Source organism: Phoxinus phoxinus, assembly GCF_949152265.1.
Source record: "Phoxinus phoxinus genome assembly, chromosome: 4".
NCBI classification, from domain to species: domain Eukaryota; kingdom Metazoa; phylum Chordata; class Actinopteri; order Cypriniformes; family Leuciscidae; genus Phoxinus; species Phoxinus phoxinus.
Genome location: NC_136879.1, coordinates 26,527,296 through 26,551,433, shown reverse-complemented (window position 1 = coordinate 26,551,433; position 24,138 = coordinate 26,527,296). Strand labels below are relative to the sequence as shown.

Here is a 24,138-nt window from a genome sequence, read left to right as displayed (position 1 = left end):
GCTCCTCCAGAATAGCCTAACTCATTACTGTAATGAACTTTATAATTACTTTGCCTTGCTAAGAGGAATGAGTCCCATTTAATAAGATGTGATTGGCCTTTATTTCATTTACTTGGCCTGGGCGCCCCACTTGTGGCCATTTTCCATCTCAATAAACTCCTTATCCTTCAAACAGTCAATATCCTTCTTGTATCAAAAGGAAGAGACACTCTCCTGAAGTGACAGTTTGGGTCTCTCTCTTTTTATGTGCTTTTATATATCCTGTGGTTAGTCAAACCTTCACCAGGACCAACTTTTGAAATCGTGCTAATGATGCTTGGTGACTGTGTTTGTTTTAGTTTTTTACAGGCTAAATAATACTCAAGGTAGTTCTCAATATGAGCTACATGCAAGTTTTATGACAAAGGCACTTACGGATTTTTTTTTTGTGTGTGTTGCTTTTCTCTTGTAGTTCATATAGTTATTACGTGTAATTTCAGGCAGCCATCACATTTACAAAATAATAGATTTGCATTTGGGAAAAAATGAATGTGATTTTGTAATTCTGGTTCTATAAAGAGAAAAGTGGCTGTAGCGGGAGGTGGCGAGGAGAGGGAGGATTTCATTTTCTTCTATTTAGAGTTGCCAGACAGCATTAAATAAGGATGCAGTTGCAATGCACTGTATTCACCCTCCTTAATTAACACTTACCACAGTAGATATAAGGCAAGCTCATTCTTGCCTCTGTATAATAGAACCATTACAGATGCAGGATTTATGGACAATGGTGCCTTTTCCCCCCAGTCAAAAAGTCTTTTTCACGCTTTCTTTTTACGTAACTTGTGCGAGTTAAAGAACTTCTGTCATTTACAACGGCTTAAAAAATAAAATAAATATACTGGATATTTAATAGATTATTAAGGATTCTTAATTTTATTTAAATACATTTATTTTATTTTAATAAAATAAAAAATATAGTTAAATGCAATTAAATAATTTGTTTAGTGTATATGAGAGAAACTCTTTCAGCTGTTCAAGGCAACTGTCCTCCGATGTGGGTGAATTGTGTGAATATTTACACTTTAATATACATTTTCTGCTCCTTTTGATTTCACTCACCTGGCCTGGTGTCCTTGCCTTGGCATGCTAAAAAAAACCACCCCTTTTTTAACTGTAATAAACATGTTTAATAATAAAAATGGAACATTACATTCAGGTAAAACATTATGGCTGTTAAATGAAGTGTAAACTTTTACCTGCAATATGTTGCTTTATCCAAATATAAAAGTGAATGCATTTGATAATTAATTGTGGATTCCATTTGTATCCTTCACCTGAGGAACGATGAACAGGTCTGACGAAGACGCTCTCCATGCAGTGCTGCTGACTGACCCACAGGTGTCTCTCTTTTTCTTCCCTAGTGCTGCACTGTCTCAGTCCCTCTGCACTTTCCCTCTGAAAATAGAAGCCTGTATCTTACAAAGCACAGAGCCCATCTCTATAGTCATTCAGTACACAGACCCTTTGGACTATGAGATCTGGCGGCGTGAGCCACAAAAAAATACAGGCGGCCATAATAATGTCCCTTGTGCATGAGAGCAATCTTGCACGTTCTCGCACACGTCGGTCCACTGATGCGAGCGGCTCTCATTTTCTGGTAAATTGCGAGGCTGTACAGGTGTAATACAACGTCTGGGCGGAGAGCTGAAATTTGGAGGATGTTACAAGCGTATGTTAATGTTTAGCAGTGCATCTTCTCTCTCTGATGGTGATTGCTGTTGCCACTATGTCTGGACACACACAGCTGTATTTACTATAATGTATTCTGCAGACCCAGAGCAAAGTAATGTAGAATTGAACAGAGGACGTCTCTTTATGGCCATCATTAACATTAACCCCAGAAAGTGAGAGGGGAAGGCAGAAGGTTAATCCTGTGCACTTTAATGGATCGAGACAGTTGTGATAAATAACAGCTTACCTCTGTATCTCAGTTGATTGATGCCCAGTCCAATATTATAGGAAACTTGTTGGCATAAAATGTTATTTTGTATTATTTGTTTGTGCTTCAATCTTAATTCATGCACATACTGTCTTTATTTTTGCATTCAAATAAATAGATGAAGATTTAATATATTAAAAATTTTTTTAGTGTCACTGTTTTGGTCTATGTATTTTGGGACTCTTAGTTTGAAGTTCTTCCTTTTCCGTTTTGCCTAGTTTCCCTTTTCCTTGTTTAATTCCTGTTTCCTTGGTAGTTGTAATTGATTAGAGTCTCACCTGTCCCTCATTGCCACTGTGTATTTAAACCCTTAGTTGTCTTCTGTTCTTTGTCGTGTGTTCACGTTTCGTGCATCTCTGTTTGGTTCCTTGTGTTTATTACATGTTATTTCTTCGGTCATCTGCGTCAAGCCTCATTGTTGTGGATAATCCAATCAACCCAGTGTGTGAAAGTTAGAGCCATAGACTAACAGTTAGGGTGCTTTCAGTTTAGGGCTCATTTGTGGTCCGAGCGCGATTGTTCCCGGTGTTGTGCCGAATTTCGACCCCTGGCAAATTATTACCCCCCTAGCATTGGTAGGTTTAGGATTAGTTGTGGGGGAGGGATTAGGATTAGGCAATCAGGTACTGACTTCAACGAGGGGGGGTAATAATTTGGCAGGGGGTCGAAATTCGGCACAACACCACCGCAGCGTTGGTCTGGTTTCACACTTAACTTGATTCTATCGAACCCTGGTACGTTTGCGTGCATTTCACGTCAACGCAAACGTGCACGGCGCATAATAGTGGGTCAATATACTGTGTTTTTTTATTAATTTGGTGCTATGCGCTGCTGAGTGAACAACGCAGGTTTAGTGTGTGTCGCATACGGTTGCTTTCTGCTGCTTACTAACGGACTCTTGAGGATACAGTGGATTTCCGTTAATTTGTTGCCCTGATTACACGCGCTGCGCAAATACACTGCAGGCCCACTCTTGCTCATATCCAAGGTAAATCATCAACGCTATCATCTCTTACATGTGCTTTATTTAACTAAATACATCATAATCAGCTAAAACGCATGCGCGGGTTAATTTACCTCCTGAACAAGTGTGTACCTGAGTCCTTGTTCCTTTCACATTCACGCGAACCGCGGCGCGGTTTGAGTGCAACCGAACTCAGACCACCTCCTCCAGGTAGTCTCGGGTTCGGCACCCCAGTGCGCACCCGGGTCCGCATGACAGCGTTCACATTAGAGATGTGACCCGTTCCGAACTAAGCTGCCAGAGTGAAATATGACCTGACGCACTGAGCCTTGGTGCTCTTGTGGGCAACACAAGTTCGACACTGACAACATTCTTTGATTTCACTCTCCTTTGCATCATCATTTCCTGTCATCTTTCTCCATGATATGCTGATTGACAGGCTACTTTAGCTTGTCAAAATCCAAAAATTATACAAGTTAGACTTTTGTCTTTCCTTTCCTTTTTTTCCCTTTTTTTTGCAGAACACAAAATAATATATTTTGAATAATGTCAACTGTTATTGTCCATGTAATAAAAGCCAATAATGTCAAAAACAACATTGTGGATAAAAGAAGACACTTCAGACATATTTTATTTAAATATCTTCTTTTGTGTTCCAACTCTTTTAAAGAGGTGAGACTCACTCAATAAAGAATCTGCTGTGTTTCTGGACTTCTCCTGGATCTTTCCTTCCTGAGGTGAGTAAGAATTAGTTCAGCATCCTCTTCTCCTGCAGTAGTACCTACAGTAGCGCTGCTATTGTTCAGTTTTCAAATTACATAGGTGGACAAGGGTGGCTTTTTGCAGGATTCTGTCCTGCAGCCAGTCAGCTGCTTTGCTCCTGGAAGCTGCCCAGATGCCCTCTGAACCCTGGCAAGGTGGCAAAGCCTTCACATAGGGTGGGCGGAGTGCAGCAGGTTGCCCAGGCTTATCTCACAAGAGTGGATTTATGCAGGGGGGAAGTGCTCTCAGTGCTCCTGATGCATTGCTTTGGCAAGAAGCTCCTCATCTGTCCTATTATGCCTGTCCCCTCCTGCAGTCTCTCCTTCAGAATTCAAGTACCTGTGTCTCCTTTTAAGGGTGTCAGCACCAAACTCAATGTAGAAGGTGAGGAGCAGACCGGGTGAGAGAGATCAGCAGATCCCAATGTTCTTGCTATCTTTTTCTGCTAATCAGCCCTAAGAAACCTTTTAATCACTTTGACAGCTCTTTTCTATCCCTGGCACTGGAGCAGGTTTAAGATGTACAGATGTGTAGAAGGCTCTTGCTGAGGAGATTCTACAGGAAATTGGATAGGTACATGCTATGGTGCCAATAGTGACTTGTGCCTGTGTCAAGCAAGATCATATCCTCATACCAAAACATCCCCTTTAAAACCCATTGAGAAAACTTTGGGTACTCTATTCTGTGCCTAAATTCCTAATCATGAAAGTTGATCAGTTAATTAATGTATTTTAAATTACGTCATATTAGTGATTTAAAGTGGTACATCCAAATATTTCCCTTTCTTGTGTTTTTCAGGCATCTCTCAGATATCCCACTAGGGGTGTGCGATATTACGATTTTTGATCGTGGACGATTAAAATGTCTCCACGATCTGCTTTTGAAGAAATATCGTAGGATCGTCCATTTTATCAGTTTGCATTTCTGGCGCCTCCGTCTCAACATACTGTACAGCGCGACGTATATCCACATGAAATGCAGAGGAACGGGACACTGTAGTTCATAAAAATGAATTATTTGCATGTGCTTTAAAGCCTTGCCGGTTAAACATGTCATTCGCTGCTGATGCGCTGTTCTAACGAGCGCTTTTCTGAGCACAATAGACCCGACGCGCGCACATGCACTAAAAGCCTGTCTAACAGCGCCCGTTACTGAACTAAGTTATCTTATTGCGCTAATACTGTCAAATGCACACAAGGTTTACATAAACAAAGTTGGTTATGTCTAAAGTGAAAGAACAATAGAAAAAATCTGCCTTGTCAAATGCGTGTAGACTCGTTGCGCGCAGATCTTAAAGTGACAGTAGCCCTAATAGTAAACATGCTGCCGCTTGTCCTTAAAGGGACAGTTACCCAAAAATAAAAATTCTGTCATTATTTACTCACTCTCTAATGTTGTTCCAAACCTGTATTAATTTATTTCTTGTGCTGAACACAAAGAAGATATTTTGAGGAGTGTGGCTAACGGTTGCTGGTCCCCATTAATTACCATAGTAGGAAAAAACTATTATGGAAGTCACTGGGGTACATCAACTGTTTGTTTATCCACATTCCTCCAAATAACTTTTATTTTCAACAGAAGAGGGAGACTTATTCGGGTTTAAAGCGGCTTGAGAGAATTTAAATTTTTGGGAGAACTATCCCTGTTAATAAAACAACAAAATACAAAGAGCATCTCACTCAATCTTGACTGAGAACTTTAATAGTCGCTTTAATAAGAATCAATGTAAAATTTATATAGTGAAGTCGATGTTGTGTTTTATTTTCATATTTGTTCATTTAATTACTTTCTTCAATGCTGTTAAATACACCTGTAGCTGAAAAAATAAAGCACTGTTTTTTTATTTGTATATTAAGTGGTGTATGTGTATCTTTGTTCTTAATTTTTAATAACAAAGACAATGACAAATATTTTTTATCTTCGCCACTTTGGGCTAAATGTCTGCCATTCTTTTTTATTTTATATGTTGTTACCTAAGGCTTTGTTTTTAAAATAGGGACATTAGTTTGGCTGTGATGCTCAGTCACTTGCAAAATAGTAAAACCAACATGAAAAGGAATCGTGATAAAATCGTGAATCGTGATTTTCCTGAAAAAAATCGTGATATGATATTTTTGCCATATCGCCCACCCCTATATCCCACACCAAACATGTCACTCTGGATTTTGAACCGCCTCCAGAGGCGTAATGTGGTGCCACCAACAGATCTGGAGCCAGTGGTATGTATACACTCCCATAGAAAACAATGTATTCAAATGTCAAAGACGTGACTCTTCCAATGCGCGAACCTCTTTACGCTTTGTTTTGCTAAAGTTGGAGGCTCCTGGTTGAAGTACTTAATTTATTAACCATAAATTAGTGAGTGGATATGTTACACGCCACAGTTGAATTTTACCCACATTTGGAGGTTTGGCGGTAGGGGTGGGCGCTATACCGGTATGAACGTGACAACCGGTATTATGTTGTGCCATGATATGGATTTTGCGATACCTACGATACCGTTTGATATTCTTAAATTCAAATTTTGTGGTTATATTGTTTTGTTCAATTTGGTGCTCTTTTACAACACTACTAATGACGATACAGATCCGAGGCTGAACTGAACGTTTAACCTTCTCCTCTACTGTGTCCAACTCGCGGGATGCACAGGTATTAATAATCAAACACAGAGAGCATAGTAACAGTCCAAGTTAATAGAGCACAAACCCGCCTCCTTAAACACAACAGCAAGAAAGCGAGCATATGCAACTGCAGTTTGCGAAAGCCTGAGATTTAACAGAGCTGCCAACGCATTCAGCAGGACACTTTCACACGCCACACATCCATTTTCTCACGCACAGAAAAATCGCGAAGCAATAGGACACGGATACCGACAGACAAGACAGAGCAGGTTACTTTATGATATAAAAAGTCTCAGCTCTCAGATTCTGTCAATTTTATTACGAAATTCAAACAATAATTTTTTCCGCTTGTAAATGTGACGTGACCGATCCTATAGCGCATCAGTTCAAGCGGCACGTGAACCAATCATCATTCTCCACTAGCAAATAAACACGAATGAACAATGTTGAAAGATACAATACAACTTACCGAAATGTATATTCCTCATACTCATACATAATATCAATCAATCAGTGTTTTTCAACTGCGGAAAGAGGTCAATAACAGAAAAAAGAGCTATAGAGAGTATTTTGCTAAATATGTGCACTATATTACATATTTATTATATATTTTTTTACTTCATTAAATAAAGTTGTTATAATAAATGCATTATATTTAATAATTTGAGTTATTTTTAACCTTAAATTATAGGCTACTACCAGCTGACATAGGGCTCTCTGTGTTTTACACCTATTAAATTAACATCCATCTTGTGTACCTAATATTTATCCAAATGAGTCAATATAATCAAATCACAAGAATTGAATTGAAATCGTTTTCATTTCTATGTCCAATGAAATCCCTCACCTTTTTCTAGTTATATAGGGTTTAATTGCATATTTTGCCTGTCATTTAACGAAGGTGTACTAAAATGTGATTCCAAATTTTTTTCTCTTATCGCAATATAATATTGATATCGTCCGGACATCGAAAAATATTGTGATATGTATTTTTGCTCATATCGCCCACCCCTAGGCTAATTTCAAACTTTGATGATCACATTGAATTAAACCAAACATATCACATTCTTTGTGGTTTCAGTTAGCCTTTGGTTAGCAAGTTACAAATTTACTTATTTAGCATAGCACTAAATCATACAAAGTGGTAAAAAAAAAAAAAAAAAACTGGTTTAAAATTGTCTCCCAGTCCAAGCTGGTCTAGCTGGGCTCCCATCCTGACAAGCTGAAAAAAAGTACCCATAACCCATTTTAAAACCAGCCAGCAGACCAGCCTGAACACGTTCAGGTACACCTCTAAACCTAACCGTCAGTGGGTAATAAGCAGATCATACGAAACGCATAAATGAGATTACTAATTCTCCAAAACATAAAATAGTTACAAATTGCCATGAGAGTGTGTTGTGGATTATATTTCTACGTTAAATACCTGAGCAATATTTATTTGTATTTATTCTTTTGTTCTTCAAATTCTGTATATTTGCTCACATTGGCCTACAGACATACACACTGCACAGAGTTTTGTACAGAATTGTGGCACACAGATTTGTGGACTGTACGAGTTTAGCGTGTGTGTAGATTCCATTGCCATTCAATGCATCTGTAAACACCAGCAACCGTGTCACACCGACCCTCTGCTGCTTTCCACAATGCTGCGTTGTGTCGCCACGGAAATTGAAATAATGATAATGTGTCCCTCTGACTGCATCAAAGTATTGCCACTTCAAAAAAAGCCGGGAGGCATGAAATGCAAATGACAATGTGGAGCAGATGGATTGAGTGCCGTCGCCTTGGCCCCAATGAATCTTAAAGGAGGGGCTGGATGTGACTGTGTGTGTGCGAGACAGGTGACAGGGTACTGGCTATGGGGTATTTGCAGGTCTTCTGTTTACGCCTTGCACACAGATTGATCATAACTAAATTTGTGTCATGAGCTGTCTTTCGCGCTGTAGTGTTTGGACTTGACCCTGTCTGTGCAAGTCCCAAATACGCTATCTGATCTGTGCTCCTTTTCCTCCATATGGAGCCGGCTACAATTAGCCGCTAGTCAGGCTACTGTTTTTAACTGTGCAGGACAGTCAATCGGCAGGAGTAGGATAATTGGGCACCCCTGTTGTAGAGTGTGCGTGAAAGGACCAAATGTCCCCTCAAGAATCTGAAACCTAAAATCTCCTGCATTGTTGGGACTGCAAGAAAAATGGTTAATAAACAAACTAAATATTAAAAATCATTAAACGCTTCAAAAAGGCATTCAATTTAAATCATGTCTTATTTTTATATTGCAAACATGTCCAAATGTTTATTTTTACTCAAAAGTAATTGTAATTAGCTTATATTTAAATGTTTTTAATAGTTACTCCAAAAATTTTAATTATGTCATTATTTACTTACCCTTGTGTAGTTCCAACACTCTGTGACTTTCTTCTGTGTAACAATGTTGGACACCAATAACTTTTATTGTCTGGACAAATTTTTTTTTGCATTTATTTTCACATTTTAATATTTTCATCTTTTGTTTTTCAAAGAAGAAATAAATTCATACAGGTTTGAAACCACATGATGAGACTGTATAAGAACACACATCAAAGTAGTATATGGTATATATTATACCATATAATACTTGTATAGTATTATATGGATTATATGGCAACCGTACCTTTAGCTGTTTGGAATAATATGCGTTTAAAGCAAAAGTGTAAGTGGGACCTATAATTATTTAACGTGACTTTAATCCTTTTTTAATAATCATCTTATCATTCACATCAGGAATGGTCTGATGTTTTATGAATAATGTGCTTTGCATATATTCAAATTTGTATTTCATTAAGTAGTGTTAAAAGTGTTCTGATCTCACAACCATGATAAAATATTGTATGCTAAGTGCCATTGACACATGTTAGCATTTGTCAACTTATTGCATTAAAATAAGGCAAGTTAATACAGTAGAAGAAAAATGACTGAATACCCCCTTTTATCGCTCTAAATATATATATGTTATTTAGATAGTACAGTTAGAGAGAGAACAGGAAGCAAACTGTGAGGGGTCGGGTAAGGACCATAAGCCGGGATTCGAACTCGGCTTTTCCGAAGCGCAATTGCGCTACACATTGGAGAGCTTCTCATGAGGCTCAGCTCCAACTCAAAATCAAATAGTTTGTTGAAATTTTTTCTCAATATGCTTTATAAATGTCATCATGCAAGTTGTATTTCTGATTTGTCGAAATGTAATAATAACCCTTCAGATTACACATAGCAATGCAATATGGAATCTTGAGTTTTAAACCTCAAATTGTGAAATCTTAAACTTTCCTCTGAAAAGTGCCATTGAAGATCTAGGTCTTGTTTTATTGGTATGGCAGATAGTTTCCATTTGGCTGAGTAGAATGCGCAATACTCAGTCTTTAGTTGCCTTTAATAACAACGAGGAGGAAACAAATTTGTTTGATTTGTGCGTATATGTGTGTATGTGTGTAATTACTGCAGTGGGGGAGATGAAGGCTGATGGGGTTGAAAGTGTGAGTGGTTAAACAGCAGTAGTCTCTGAACCAGCCTGCTGGAGGAGGGCTGTAATATATTAAAGGGGAGGCAGAGAGAAACAAATTATCCCAGTGTCTTTGTGTTGTTCTTGTCTCTCTCTCACACTCTTAGTGTTATATATTTTCACACCTCAGTGAATCCTCCTCTCTCTCTCTCTCTCTCTCTCTCTCTCTCTCTCTCTCTCTCTCTCTCTCTCTCTCTCTCTCTCTCTCTCTCTCTCTCTCTCTCTCTCTCTCTCTCTCTCTCTCTCTCTCTCTCGCTCTCTCTCTCTCTCTCTCCCACTTAATTTCTCTCATGTGTCCTGCTACGCCCGCTCTCTGTCACTCCTTTTCTCCTGTTCTATCTCACTCTCTGTCTCGCTTGCTTCTGCTTGCAACATCTCTCCCTCCGTCTTGCTTGCTTTCTCTCTCTCTCTCTCTCTCTCTCTCTCTCTCTCTCTCTCTCTCTCTCTCTCTCTCTCTCTCTCTCTCTCTCTCTCTCTCTCTCTCTCTCTCTCTCTCTCTCTCTCTCTCTCTCTCTCAGGTCATGTTACAGCAACACCAGTAGAAATGATAGGAGGAAGGCGTGAGGTTGTTATTTGCATAGAAATAGCACAACGCCCCAGGCAGCTTGGAGAAGGACACAGAGATCATTTGTCTAAAATTTTAATGAAAACTTTTGCTGAGGCAGAGATTTTTTTTCTTTCTCTTCAGTCTAAACCCCCCTCCCCATACAGTTTTCACTACACCCCGCTGCCACCTCCCGTCTTCTCTTTCCCCCATGGTGAATTAAGGCGGCTCGATTTAAAATTAGATGACACATCGCAAATCGCTGCATGCCAGGATGCAATAACATGTAAATTTCAATTTGCGGGCTCTAATAGAAGTGCGTGTGGTGGCCGTGCTGAATGGCGAGGCTGCTGCGGTGGGATGGGATGTGCAGTCTTCTCCCCATTGTGTGCTTGACAAAGCCCAGGATGGCCGGAGACTTCATCTTGCGCCGGAGTTTTTATTTGGGTGGCTATTCGACCAGCCCAGCATGGGTTCAGAATGAGGACAGATCTGTGGAAAGGAAAACTGTGTGTGTTGAGCTTGGTATGCAGACGCACGCACAAATACGACATAACCCAAATAACCCAGCGGCTGCTCTGGGGTCACAGGCTTATTGTGTATTGTTGAAACTTTACTTTACAGTTTTGAAAGTTTACTTTACAGAGCAGAGGATCAAAGAAGAGCATATTTTTTATTATCTGCTTAAAACATTTGAGCTTTTATTGTGAATGAAAATGAGACTGACAGTTGAGGAACAGAAGTGTAAAAAAAAAAAACGATTCTTAATATTTCTGTCTCTTGTTTTTCAGTGGAAATATTTAAACATCAAAATTAATAAATAAATGGTTTTAAAAGGGTACTTATAGCCCTGGAGCTGTCAAACGTCGGCTGAGTGATGCGGGTTGAAAATCAGCAATTTTTTTTTTTTGGCTTAGGAGTAAAGCGAGATAATATTAAATATAGATATTAAAGAAAGAAAGAAAAAAATTCTGCATATAAATTTAATATTAATATATGTTCTCTGAAAGCATGTCTTATTATTTTACTTTGGGCAATTTTGGTACTCAAGTGAACTTATCTTGGATGTTTAGATATTTTTGCCAGAAAATAACAAAAATACTGACTCAGAAAATGTTCTGTTTTATGTATTATTAACATTATTATATGAACATATTGACTGTATATACTGTATAGTGACCATGCCTTACAGCAGTAAATTAAGTATCCCTTGTACTCTCACTTTTTAACTGATAAACATTACAATGTTTTAAGAGTATTTCTCTATCAGTATGATTTATTTTTATTTTTTTTGCCTATGATGTTTTGGGCTGTGGCTCCTCTCTCCCAGAGTGCCCTTGGCATTGTGTGACTTTCTCCTTCTGTGCCAGCAGGGCTGACGCTGGGCATTTGAGCAGTGGCGTGGCTGATATGGTTAGACAGGGCATGGGGCGTCGTGCCAAGACAGTGCCAGTGTCTACCTCTGACCTGCTGGCACTTGATCAGCACGCTTGTGCCATCCAGCCTGCTAACACCCCACTGTACGCAGCGGGACCCAACAGCAAGCCCTGTCCTGCACCATTATGTAGAGAGGACAATAACAGTGAGAGTGAGATAGAAACAAAGACAAGAAGGAGAGACTCTCCTTTGGCACATCTCAAACTTTTAATCAAATTTTCATATTTTGTATAATCCGTTACACTTGGATGAATGTCAAAATACAGAAGAATTGACCTGCTGCTATTTCTGTTTCAGCGCAACAGTAAGCTCAAATCATGCAAAAAAAAATAAACAGACACACACACACACACACACACACACACACACTCTCTAATGGGTGCACACGTTCTGGAGTAAACAAACTAGCAATTGGTTCTTTTTTTTACTGTAAGGCAGGGCTTCTATTTCTGCCAATGCCGTAGGGTACAATAATTGGGTTCTGGAAGTAATCCCATTAATTTTCTCCATAAGGGTATTGATTATTTATGAATAACTTATAAATCAGTAAAGACAGACCTACTGTAATCTACGAGGTTGTTATTCGGTGGTATGTGCTTTGGTTGAAGCCATCATCCTGCATTATTTTAACTTTTATTTATTTAAATCATGTTTCACAGTGGAATTCCTGGTGAAAAATGTTTCGGTTACTAGCGTAACCTCGGTTCCCTAAGATAACTGGAACGAGCATTGCGTCAGTTGCTGACACTATGGGGAAACTCTGTTTCTCTGAATAGTAAAGCCTGATTAGATCACCTCTCTGCACCTTCACAGACAAAAGGCATTTCACATCGGCAAAATGGACAGGGCCAACTGCCTTTATAAGTTGGATGCCATATTGTTAGTCTCTTTCAACTAAGGAGCAGCAAGCGTTGACTCGTGCATGAGCCTAGTAGCACAGCCTCATTCCCATTATCTCAGGGAACCCGAGTCTCCCTTGGTGATTTATGAAGGCCACCACTGTCATGTTGTCCAATCGAACCAGGATATGGTGCCCCTTCAGCTCTGGCTGGAAGGCTTTGAAAGCCATGCCATCATGTCTAGGCAGTTAATGTGCCAGTTCAGGATCGGTCCCGTCCACGAGCCAAACGTTGGCCTGTCGTTGCACAGGGCGTCCTAACCCAATTTGAAGGCGTCCGTCACGACTACTGTTCCTTCCCTCTTGAAACAAAGCCCAGTTCTACAACATCGACTGGTATAGATGGAGTGATTTCCAGGGGACCAGGGCCTTGACACAAACGCTGGTCATCCTGAGATTGAGGCGTCCCATACGCCATGTACGGGGTGGGACACAGGCTTTTAGCCAGTATTGGAGTAGCCACACATATATATATATATATATATATATATATAAGGCATATAGGATCTGCTGAGGAGACTTCTGCCATGGCCTTCATCTGGCATTTAAAGGGGACCTGTTATGCCCCTTTTTACAAGATGTAATATAAGTCTCAGGTGTCCCCTGAATGTGTCTGTGAATTTTCAGCTCAAAATTCCCCACAGATAATTTATTATACACTGAAAAAAAAGTAAAGTGTACTTTTATTTTCTTTGTTACTTTCACTTAACTTAGCCAAAGAAAAATTGTCTTTTTTACTTTGCTTGTAAAAGGTTGAGTAATATCTATTGAGTTACCTAAGTTTCCTTTGCAATACATTTGACTCAAACAATATAACATTGAATAAAACCACACCTTTAAAGTATATGCTTTACTTAGAAACATCTAAGTAATTAATACAATATAAAATGATAACAAAAGCAACAATAAAACAGTGTTAATACAGCTGGAAAACTGAAATATCAACCACTTTAATTATTCAAGGAACAGTGCATGATAGGAACACCAGTATCATAAAAGTTGAGTAATTTTACTTAATTTAGAACTAATATAGAATTTACTTGTTTTTTTATTTTAACTTTTTCATGTAGAAGTTGCATTGTTTTTTTCTGTAGTATTTACTTCATCATTCTTATCAGTGTACCATGTTGTAAATGCCATTTTTGAGTGGAAGGAAACACTTGCTGTTTTTGTGCATGTATCTTTAAATGCAAATGAGCTGCTGCTTCCCATTTTGAGTATTCTTTTTCACGTCTTATCGCGCTTGAACTGTCAAATGCACACAAGGTTATGTAAAAAGCATATAAAGTTTACAAACGCAGTCTGTTATGTCTGTGAACGTAAACAGCAGGGAAAGAAATTGCATGTGTATGTGACGTCACACTGCTAGAATCTGCAAACAGCTTGTTCTGAGACACTGATTATGATTTATGGGGATTCAAAAAAAGAGGAGTGGGTGGATTTTTACCATTATAGGGACATTGTGTACACACACTGCCGACACACATTTATGTTAAAAGTGAATTTTTAATATAAGGTCCCCTTTAAATAGCCTGGAAATCCAGAACTAGATCTGAAAGATTAATGGTCTGGCGTCAACTAATGAAAATCGGTCAGCTCGAGGGAGAGCACCAAGCATGCATTTGAAAATCTCACTGCACGCAATTGGATAACACTACGACTAATCACAACAATACACATTCTAAGCCGCATACGCTTAGCTAACAGCGGAGCTAACTGGTAGAGTACTGGTACTCTTGCCGTATCGGGTAGGCAAAACAGCAAAAACGTGTTTCTTGCAGGGCCGTCCTCTGTTCCTCTTTTATAGAAAAAAGAAAGTCTAAATCATTGTAGCGCCCAAAGCCGTTTAAAACAACTTTGTGTTCATCCATAGCCATCTTGCAATGTTTACTAATGAATTCGACGTCACAGGGCTGTCGTCATCTCGCCTCTGGCCCACCTATATCAGATAACCCGATGTGATTGGTGCAGCTCTGATACAAGGGCATATTTAAGCGCATCATTACTCGACACCAGAGTAACTCGCTGAGCAAATTCAACTTGTGCTCTCGTGAGAACTCTGGATTTCCAGGGTACCCTTTAAATGCAAGATCAACAAATGTATCAATCCCCACATTTGACTATTATAACGTTGTTGTTTTTTAATTCATTGATCTTGCATTTGTTTTAGTCTAAATGACTGATGAAGGTCATGGGACTGACTGAAACAAATACTTCTTTTTTTTCTTTTTTTTTTATCCTTATGGGAAAAAATTTATGAGAAGAACACTTCCAGAACCAATGAGCCTGAAGAAGTATATTGTTACACTATATTGAATATTGCACTATTGAAAACTTCTATCAAAAGTAGAACCCTAACCCAAGTCTTGAAACTTGTTTTAACTTCAGCCACCAGATTGAGTTATACTAGACCTAGTCTCTGTTTATCTTTTTAATTAAACATTAACATTACAAGTTTTCTGAAATGCTACACACATCTCTGAATTAGAAAATGTGTCCATTACCTTGTATCAGACTCATTGAGCTAATGAACCAGAGGGCTGTCCTCCTCTCTCACACCTCCATAAGGCTGTCTTGGAGCAGACAAGATACCCCCTTCCTTGCGTCCGCACACAAAGGTTTTTCCTGTTGTGCCCACCCACGAGCATCACAGCATCTCTCAGATACACTAGCATGTTAGCACCCGGAAATAAGGGAGTGGTGGTAGACTTCATCCGCTTGTAGAAATGACAGTAGCTAATCATACAGTACAACCACTTTATGATTAGCAGAACAAGATGTCCTAAAGGCAAAAGAGAATGAAGGGGTTCACTTCCCCTCCTCTCTGTGACAGAATATTAATGCGTTTCCTGTGTGTGTATGTCAGTATATATATGCCTGTGCATCTGCATCCTTGTGTGTGACAGAATGTGTGTTGTCTCTTCTGGCCCTAGCTCTCTAGTGTCAAGGTGACCGTGCTAGCTGCCACAGGCCCGGGGCTGCCCTGACAGCTTTAGGAGCGTGTCGGAGATTTGTAGCCATGCACATAACCAATGGAGGTAATAAAAGAATAAATGATGGTTGAAGAGGTTAAAACAAGGGGTGAGATGGTCACCTCCGCTGCTTTTACCACACAGATTCCCCTCATTCAACATCCCACACCCCCCTCCAGCCACTCTGCCTTTGGCCTCTGCTGCATGGCATGATGGGAAGAGAGGGTTAATGAGCCCTGGAGGCCATGGGGTCAACGCAGGAGTGGAAATGAGTTAGCCATGCTCAGAGCTATCATTCACAGACCTTTCTCACCTCACTTGCACACACACACTCACTAGCATTTACTTGCATCCCTCAACTGGCACACACACACAGCAACTTCATTAACAGAGCCATAGTGATTTTAGACCGGTTTCGAAGCAAATGTTGGCGTGTCTGTTTCCAAATTGTAAGTAGCCAGAATATAGTGCTTGTGCAGAGACTGTTAAGCGTAACATCTCATGCAATATGTGAGCAGAGAAGCCATATTGCATGTCAATGAGTGAAGATTCTGACTTCTTTCTTAATTTGTCAAATGTGCATTTGTCCTTTTGTTGCATCTATACAAGTGTTGCAGTATTTAAATGTATTTATTTACTTAATGTATAACTAGACAAATTATATTTAATTTAGAAAGTAAATGGGGTCAATTTAGATTTTGAACTTCAAATCAGTAATTTGGCTTAGTTTTCTGTCCATATTCACTGTAAAACTGTTTACACACATTGATTTTCCATTTGAACTACTGCAATTTTTTATTCAAAAACTTTTCTTTCTTTTTTTTTCGTTTAAATGGATGGAGTCTAGATGTTAATGCCACCTGAAGTAAGAACAAGTGTAATAACTTATTGCTTATTGTTATTGAGTCACATAACACTATTATAAATGTCCAGAATATTGCTTGATGGCCAGAATTTTTGGTTTCCATTTTGGACAAAAGTTTTTAATTGAATGCACTAGTTGTTGGCTATTATGATGAATTATTCTTCATCTAGTCAAACAATTTCAACTAGATGAAGGCCATTCATGATGTTGATGCAAGGCATAAGAGACAATCTGACAGCCTAGTTAAACTTCTGTAATTAGGCCAGTTTATAGACTTTAAAGGACAGTCAAAATACAACTTCATATTAGACCTTTAGAAGTAGAGTTTGGTGTGGTAAATCTCCCTCTCTGTGTCTCCCTTTCTCATTTTCCTTTAGCACAGCTTCTCTGCTGGTTCTTTGTCACCCTACCTGTCGATACTCAGGAGGGATGGTGTGTCAAGCTGGGAAGGGTCCCTGTATTAATATACACTGGAGGTTACCCAGCACCCCCCCGGGGCCTTGTGTACTGGGGCCCTCTGTGACCGCCGGCTGACAGAGTGCTCTTTAATACCCAATCGACAGTATCGACGTCTCCCCCCGACACAAGGCCCACAGAGCTTGCGGAACCACCCACTGTGTATGATTTTATTGATCCAGAGCCCTGAGACCCAGGCCCTGTTGACATGCACAGTTTCACTGCTCCATAATGGACAGATTAAGAAGGGGATTACAACACAGGGGGCAGATAGCGGGCCCAGCAGGGCAACACGCTACCTCATCTGATGAGCAGATGAACATGTGATATTGTGATCCTCCTGCAAGCATGACTTCATGTTTGATTAGAAGTCGTCTTTTTAATGTTATTTTTGGGGTTTTGATTTATTGATCAGACATAGTCTAGGGAGAGTGAGGCGTCACAGTCAGACTCGAACCTGCGTCATCTAAAGGAGCACTAGAGCTCAATGTGTGGAATAAAATAATAATTTGATAAAAGAAATCAAAGAAATCAATACTTTTATTCAGCAAGGATGTGTTAAATTGATCAAAAGTTACAGTAAAGACATGTATAATATCACACAAGATTCTATGTCAAATAAATTAGATGGAACTTTCTATTCATCAAAAAAAATTCAACATTGATAATAATAATTCATGTTTTTTGAGCATCAAATCAGCATATTAGAATGATTGTGGAAGGATCATGTGCTATTCTAATGATGCTGTAAATACAACTTTGCATCACAGGAATAAATTATATTTATATAAAATATATTCAAATAGAAAAGTTATTTTAAAGTGTCATAATATTTAACAATAGTACTGTTTTTTTGTGTGTGTGTATTTTTAATCAAATAAATGCAGCCTTGGTGAGCATATGAGACTTCTTTTAATAACAGTAAAAATCATACCGATCCCAAACTTTTGAACAGAAGTGTAATATCTAAGCCAACAGAAAACGAAGAACATTTTAAGCTTGCTGTTTTATAAATGCTGCTTATTCTGTCATATTACTCAATTTTTCAGATGCTATATAGGAAGTTGGGATATTCTGCCTCCATACCACATACTATTTGTTCAATTTCAAGCGCCAACACATCTGGTTGCACTCAGCATCCAAGATCTCTAATTACCTGATGCACGTCTACAGTATGTAGAATGTTGATGTGAGCTCCTGAAGGTTTGGGTCTTTGGTCAGGTTTGCTTGATCCAAAATAACTCGCTGAGTTAACGGAAGAAAGAGAGGAAGTTGTCGTTTTCAAATTGACAGCAGCCTTGATAAGCTATGACAGTGTTTTAATGCTATTTTAAAATAAGTAGAGAAATCTAAGATTTCGAGAATAAACTTGTAATGTTTTGAGAATAATCTCATTCTCAATGGTCTTTATTTGTTTTTCACTTTAAATGTTTTACAAGAATGTCCCCTTTAATGTTACTTTCCTTTTATCATCAAAATATTGCTTTTATTATCATAATGTTAATAAATTCTATGAAAATTACAAATATTATATTGTAATACTACTACTTCAATCTCGAAATGCTACATTATTCTCATAATGTCGTTGCAAAAAACTTTTTTTCTATTTTTTACTTAATATTACTTTAATCTTATAGTGCTACACATTTTTTTCTCTAATTCAGATTTTATTTTCAAAAGATTATTGAAGTAATCTCATAATGTTATTATGACATTTAAAAAAAACTGAGAAGGAAGTTGTAACTGTACAACAATAAAGTAGTACCATTTTGAGGATAAAGTTATTTATTATTTTAATGTGGTGTTAATCTGCTGTTATTTAAAGCAGCCATCTTTGAAACCGTGCCGGTTTCCTTATCTTATAAATGCATTGGCTTAGATTGGAAATGGCATCAACTCTTATGCTCTCAGGGCATGAGTTGAGCTGGAAAGTTTGGACTTGACTCTGGGTGTGATTGATTGGCTGTGCTGATGGTGTGTGGCTCCCCACCGCTGCAGGCATATGGAGGCTGCATGTCCGAGCAGCTGTGCTCCCAGGGCGGCACTGAGAGGGCACTGGGGCACTAACACCACCATCACACACCACCGCCCCAATGACCCCACCGGAGAGCGGCACCCTTCCACTTTGAAGCCTGTGTGGCATCTCTGCTTCTCACAACTTCCATCAATAATCTCAGTGCCACAAAGAAAGAATAAATAACTTTGACTGACACTTATGGGCTTAGTTCATCCAAAAATTAAAACTGTCAGAATATTTTCACGCTCTTGTCATTTCAAACCTGTATGATTTACTTTTGTGTATTTGTAGTTAATTTTTGTCCGTATTATGAAAGTCAGTATATCCAGTTTTGTTTGAGATCTCACTGACTTTAAAAAAAATTCGCAGCTGTGGTTTCCAGAACTTATCCATACAAATAAGGTTGCAAAATGTTTTATTTAAACTGAAATAATGTAAATACACCAAATGTATCATATCTGGGGTTTTTTTTTTTTTGCATGGTGTCATAAACAAATACATAACTACATAATGGTAACATACAACATTAAAATAATGCAATAAACATTAATTTGACAACATAAAACCATAATGCACATAGCCCAACTGAAAAGAAAATCTAAGAAACAGCTATTCAATGAAAAATCATCAAATGTGAGTTCCAAAGACCTGTATATTTAACAATATTCTACCGTAAAATTACTTTAAATGTCCCATTAAATCCATTAAATTTTTTCACCATAGAGTAAGGGAACTTAAAGGGATACTTCACCTCTGGAAAGATGAATGTGTATTCAAAATGGGTCATTTATGTAGTAGAAATGTGAAATTATTTTTGAATTTGGAGCCTTCTAGACTGAGAAAAGCCAGGAAATTTATTTTTGGCTCATGTGGATGAAAGACAACAACTCCTAGAATACACTTGTTTCGCTGCCCTAGGAGGCCACTCCCAAGCCACGCCTACCGGTAAGAGCGCAGTTAAACAACTAGACTAGGCTACTAGTTGACTCAACTTAAAAGGACGCCGTTTTATCTTGAGTCTTCGTGACAAGTCTGCCCGGGATTGTCCGGAATTGGCCCAAAATGTCTGGGATTCGGCTTTTGCGTTCTACAGTCGCCATTCATCATGTTTACTGTGGCGAGCAGGATAAGGCTGAGGGCCGGGGGAGAGCGACGTGAGGCCGGTGGCGTGATTACTGATGAGCAGCACCTGTGAGACGCACCGGTCTCGTAGGCTATCTCTCAGGGAGGAGCAGGAATTTTCTTAGCAATGCTTAAACGCACATCAACCGATTACTTGTTTAGCATTATGTAAATACTACATTCAGATTCACCAATTGGAATGAATTCAGTTAGATTGAAACAAAAGGTGTGCATGTAAACAATGAATGACAACTATAGACAGCAAAAAAAAAGAAAGAAGCAGAATCCCGGACATTTTGGATGATCTCAACGGCCGGACATGTCTGGGAAAAAGGATGTATGGTAACCCCTATACTACTTAGCTTTCTCCACAGAACAAGAGCCTGTTAGCTTAGCTTCCAAAAAAAGATGGCTGACACTATTTGTACAGTCTTTTCTTCATTTCTGTACGAAGTATAGCAGACAAAGCAGCTCTTCCTCTTGCATTAACGTCTCCATGTTTGCTACTGTCCAAGCCGATCTACTGTGTATGCGTGGAACGCGTTCACCGAGTGGACCTCAGCAGACAAGTAGCTGTCCGTGTACGCATCCAAACTGGAGTATAACCGAGCCTTCAGGAGGACACGAGGGAGGGAAGCATGGTAATTCGAAAATACTACTGGCTTTACTGGTACAAAGCTTAATGCTAAATGCTGAAGTATCCCTTTAACATTAACAAATTAACAGGTTTTTACTGTAGCATTTACAGTCTGTTTCCTTTACAATTTTTTTTTCAATGTGGACAAAAACTTTTCAAAGATGATACAATTATGACAGAAGAATTTTAATTTTTGGGTGAACTATCCCTTTAAATGATCTTTTAAGGTTTCAGTAGAAAGCCCAAGTCCAAGTCACCGTTGTGCAAATGCATATAACGCTGCCAATTGCTCATGCCAAAGACCCTAATAAGTGTCTGCTGGAATTTGTGCCTGCTAAGGTACCTTACAACTTACGGCAGATCCTGGCAGAGCGCCCTGGTCATGATGCTGTCCAGCAGCTCAACCGGCCCCACTGCCCATTCATCACTCTCCATTCGGGGGCCTCGCCGCCCTCCTGGCCCTTGCATTTTTACCATGCCATTAAAATGCTTGTCAGCTCATTCAAGGATAGAAAATTGTTGCAAACAAAAGGATCCAGAATTCAGCTTACACAGGGAGAAAAAAGTGCCGCTTCAGACCAACTCGCTCCTGGGATCTGTGAGCATTCCAGCCACTAAATGCATGAATCTAAAGCTCTTAGGGATGCAGTGTAGATCCAAGGACATGAGCGCAGGAGAATGTGTGTTGAACAAAACTGCACGTCCATCTGAATGACCTTCAGTAATGGTCAGTCCTTTCAGCATGCCTTCATATTGTTTTATGATGAGGGGGGAAAAATCAGTCGTGGTCAAGGATTTCAGACCTGCATGCACATTCTTTCACAATGGACCTCATACACACACAATCTTGATGTATGTGCTCTTCGCAGGCTGCATTAAACACCCTAAAATCTCCTAGCTCAAATTAGTTTTCTGTGGTTTCAAGGATATAGCCCCTCTTTTTTTTTTCTTTTTTTTTAAATCATCATTTTTATTATTTCTCCCCAATTTTACCTACTTCATCCATATCACCTATCAGACAAATGCTGCAGCAGCATCTTCCTAAATGGAGTGACTTCATATTGTAATTTAGCGTTTGCTGTTAAAAGTGTGCATGAGGGAGAGAGTAAGAAGAAGTGGGGGGGGGGAAGTAAAAAGGTGATGATTTGTGGCGATAAGTTCAAGCACAGATCCACAAGGTTAAAAGTTAAAGTAATTCATTACGGCAGATAGTGGTGTGATATTCTTCATTCTGACGCCCGGCACGAGCCGCCCAATCATGGCCATCGGCCTGGAATCCGGATGCAGAGATAATGGCAGAATTGATGGTCATATTTTACAGTGGGTCGTGGCAGAGCAGAGTGTTGAACATTGTAATTACAAGTTTGGTGGAGGGGAGAGATGTGAAGAGAGGTGTGGGGAGGGGAATGAAAGGTCTTTGTCTGGCCTTAGACAAGCAGGCAGCTTAATTGAATGGTAACCTCTGGAAGTGTTGTGCTAACGCAGCCATGAGAGAAAGAGCGAGAGAGTGAGATGGGAAGTGCTGAGTATGGCTTTTGAGGGTGTTCACTGGTCTGTTTGCTTGTCTTGTGCTGCCCATGTGTCTGATAAAGCACGGGCCTGGTCTGCACATCAACAGTGCATGCACAAGACACATGCAACTTGGCTGTGTACACGGATTAAGTGTTTGCTGACATATTGTAGTTCATATTAAAATAATATCGAAAATAAAAAACATTGAAACACATCATTAATTAAATCAATATTAAAATAGATTTACCCTGCCGTCTTGAATTTTGTTTATATTATTTAGACATACGTATGTCTTTGTTATGAGTTTTTTCATCATTTTTTAAGTGCTTCTTGCACTACGTTAGTAGCTGGGTTTCCATCCAAACGTGAAGCGAATCTTTAAAAAACAAACAAATGCAAATTAGGTGCGTTTCCATCAAGTTGTTCGAGCGGATGACGGCGATAACCTAGTAACCAACAGTAACTAAAACACCATCAGTGGAAACAGTCGATTAGTCACATGGTTTAATTTTCGCTATAAGTCAGAATTTATTCGGCAAATGCATTTCCATCTCCCGTTATTCGCATTAACTCTTTTTCACACAAGTCAAAAAATGCGCATAAAACAGGGTTAGGGAAACATAGCTAGTGACGCTATTGAATCCTAAGTGCCACAGCAAAGAAATATCACCCAAGCTGTAAATGTGAATTTGCAGTCTTACTTGAACTTGATGCAATAAAAAGATAGTAAAGCAAAAAGCATGTTTATCTGTTGAGTTCTCCTTGTGGGCTACGCGCACAAACAAAAACACTGTGCAAACATTGTAATCTGATTCAGAAAAAAAAAATCTTATGAGCCAGTTCTTTACACAGTGTAGTGGATCAGAAACATACAGCGTAACTGATGTACGATGATTCACAAACTAAATGACTCTTATGAGCTGCATGGTTTTGTTTGGTGAATAAAAAAGAAAGAGCACAATAAGTATTTAGATTCACAAACAAACGATTCTCATGAGTCGGTTCTTCAAATAAATTGGTCAAAAAAACTTTGAGTTGGTCTGATGAATCTCTCACTGAATTGACTCACTCACATTTGACTCACTTACTGAATTGCAAACTATTACTTTCAGTGATTTACATCTTGAAATGCAACATTTTTAATTATACAGCATTTAAAAAACAGTAACAACTACATCAATTTAAGATATACATTATGCTGCTTAGTGTTGGGAAAAGTTACTTTTAAAATTAATATACTTATTACAATATTGCGTTACTCCCTAAAAAGTAACAAATTGTGTTACATACTTTTTATTGAAAGTAATGCATTACATTACTTTTGTTTTGCGTTACTTTTTGTCACCTAGGCTGAGCTTCCTGTTTGTTTAAATAGGAAAAACTAAAAAGTGAAACACAAATGTGATGTTTGGTCATGTGAAGTCATTTTTGCTTATTGGTATGGTTTATTTGGATTATTGAATGTCTACAGCAAATGCATTAGTTAATAAAGTGAGATTAAATGCATGAAGTATATTTGTATTTAACATATTTATTGCTGCTTTGCATAATATTATGAGTTTGTGTTTCACTGTTTTTATTCATTTTGAGGAATACTGAATCTGTTTTTGTGTAAGTGAGCGGAGTAAATGCTCACATTTAGCCCAGAACTACAATAGCCATCATATTTACACGGCGTACACAAAGCTTCTGCATGTACTCCTGATTTCTCTCAATACGGGGACATGTTGTCAGTCAATAAAATGGAAAAACAAAGTAACTTGCGTTGCTTTTTTGAAAAAGTAACAGATATTTTGTTGTAAATTCAAAAGTAAT

General features: G+C 38.8%; 1 long non-coding RNA gene across 2 annotated transcripts in view; it reads left to right on the top strand.

Annotated features, from left to right (window-relative positions):
* Window positions 1-24,138, top strand: part of LOC306997911 — a 110,884-nt gene that overhangs the window by 19,754 nt on the left and 66,992 nt on the right. The window contains exon 3 of one of the 2 annotated variants that reach the window (XR_013797473.1): window positions 4,503-4,522. The exons of the other annotated variant lie outside the window; for it this stretch is intronic. This is a non-coding gene — a long non-coding RNA (uncharacterized lncRNA). Of the gene's footprint in view, window positions 1-4,502; window positions 4,523-24,138 lie in introns of those variants that run through there. 2 annotated transcript variants of the gene reach the window in all.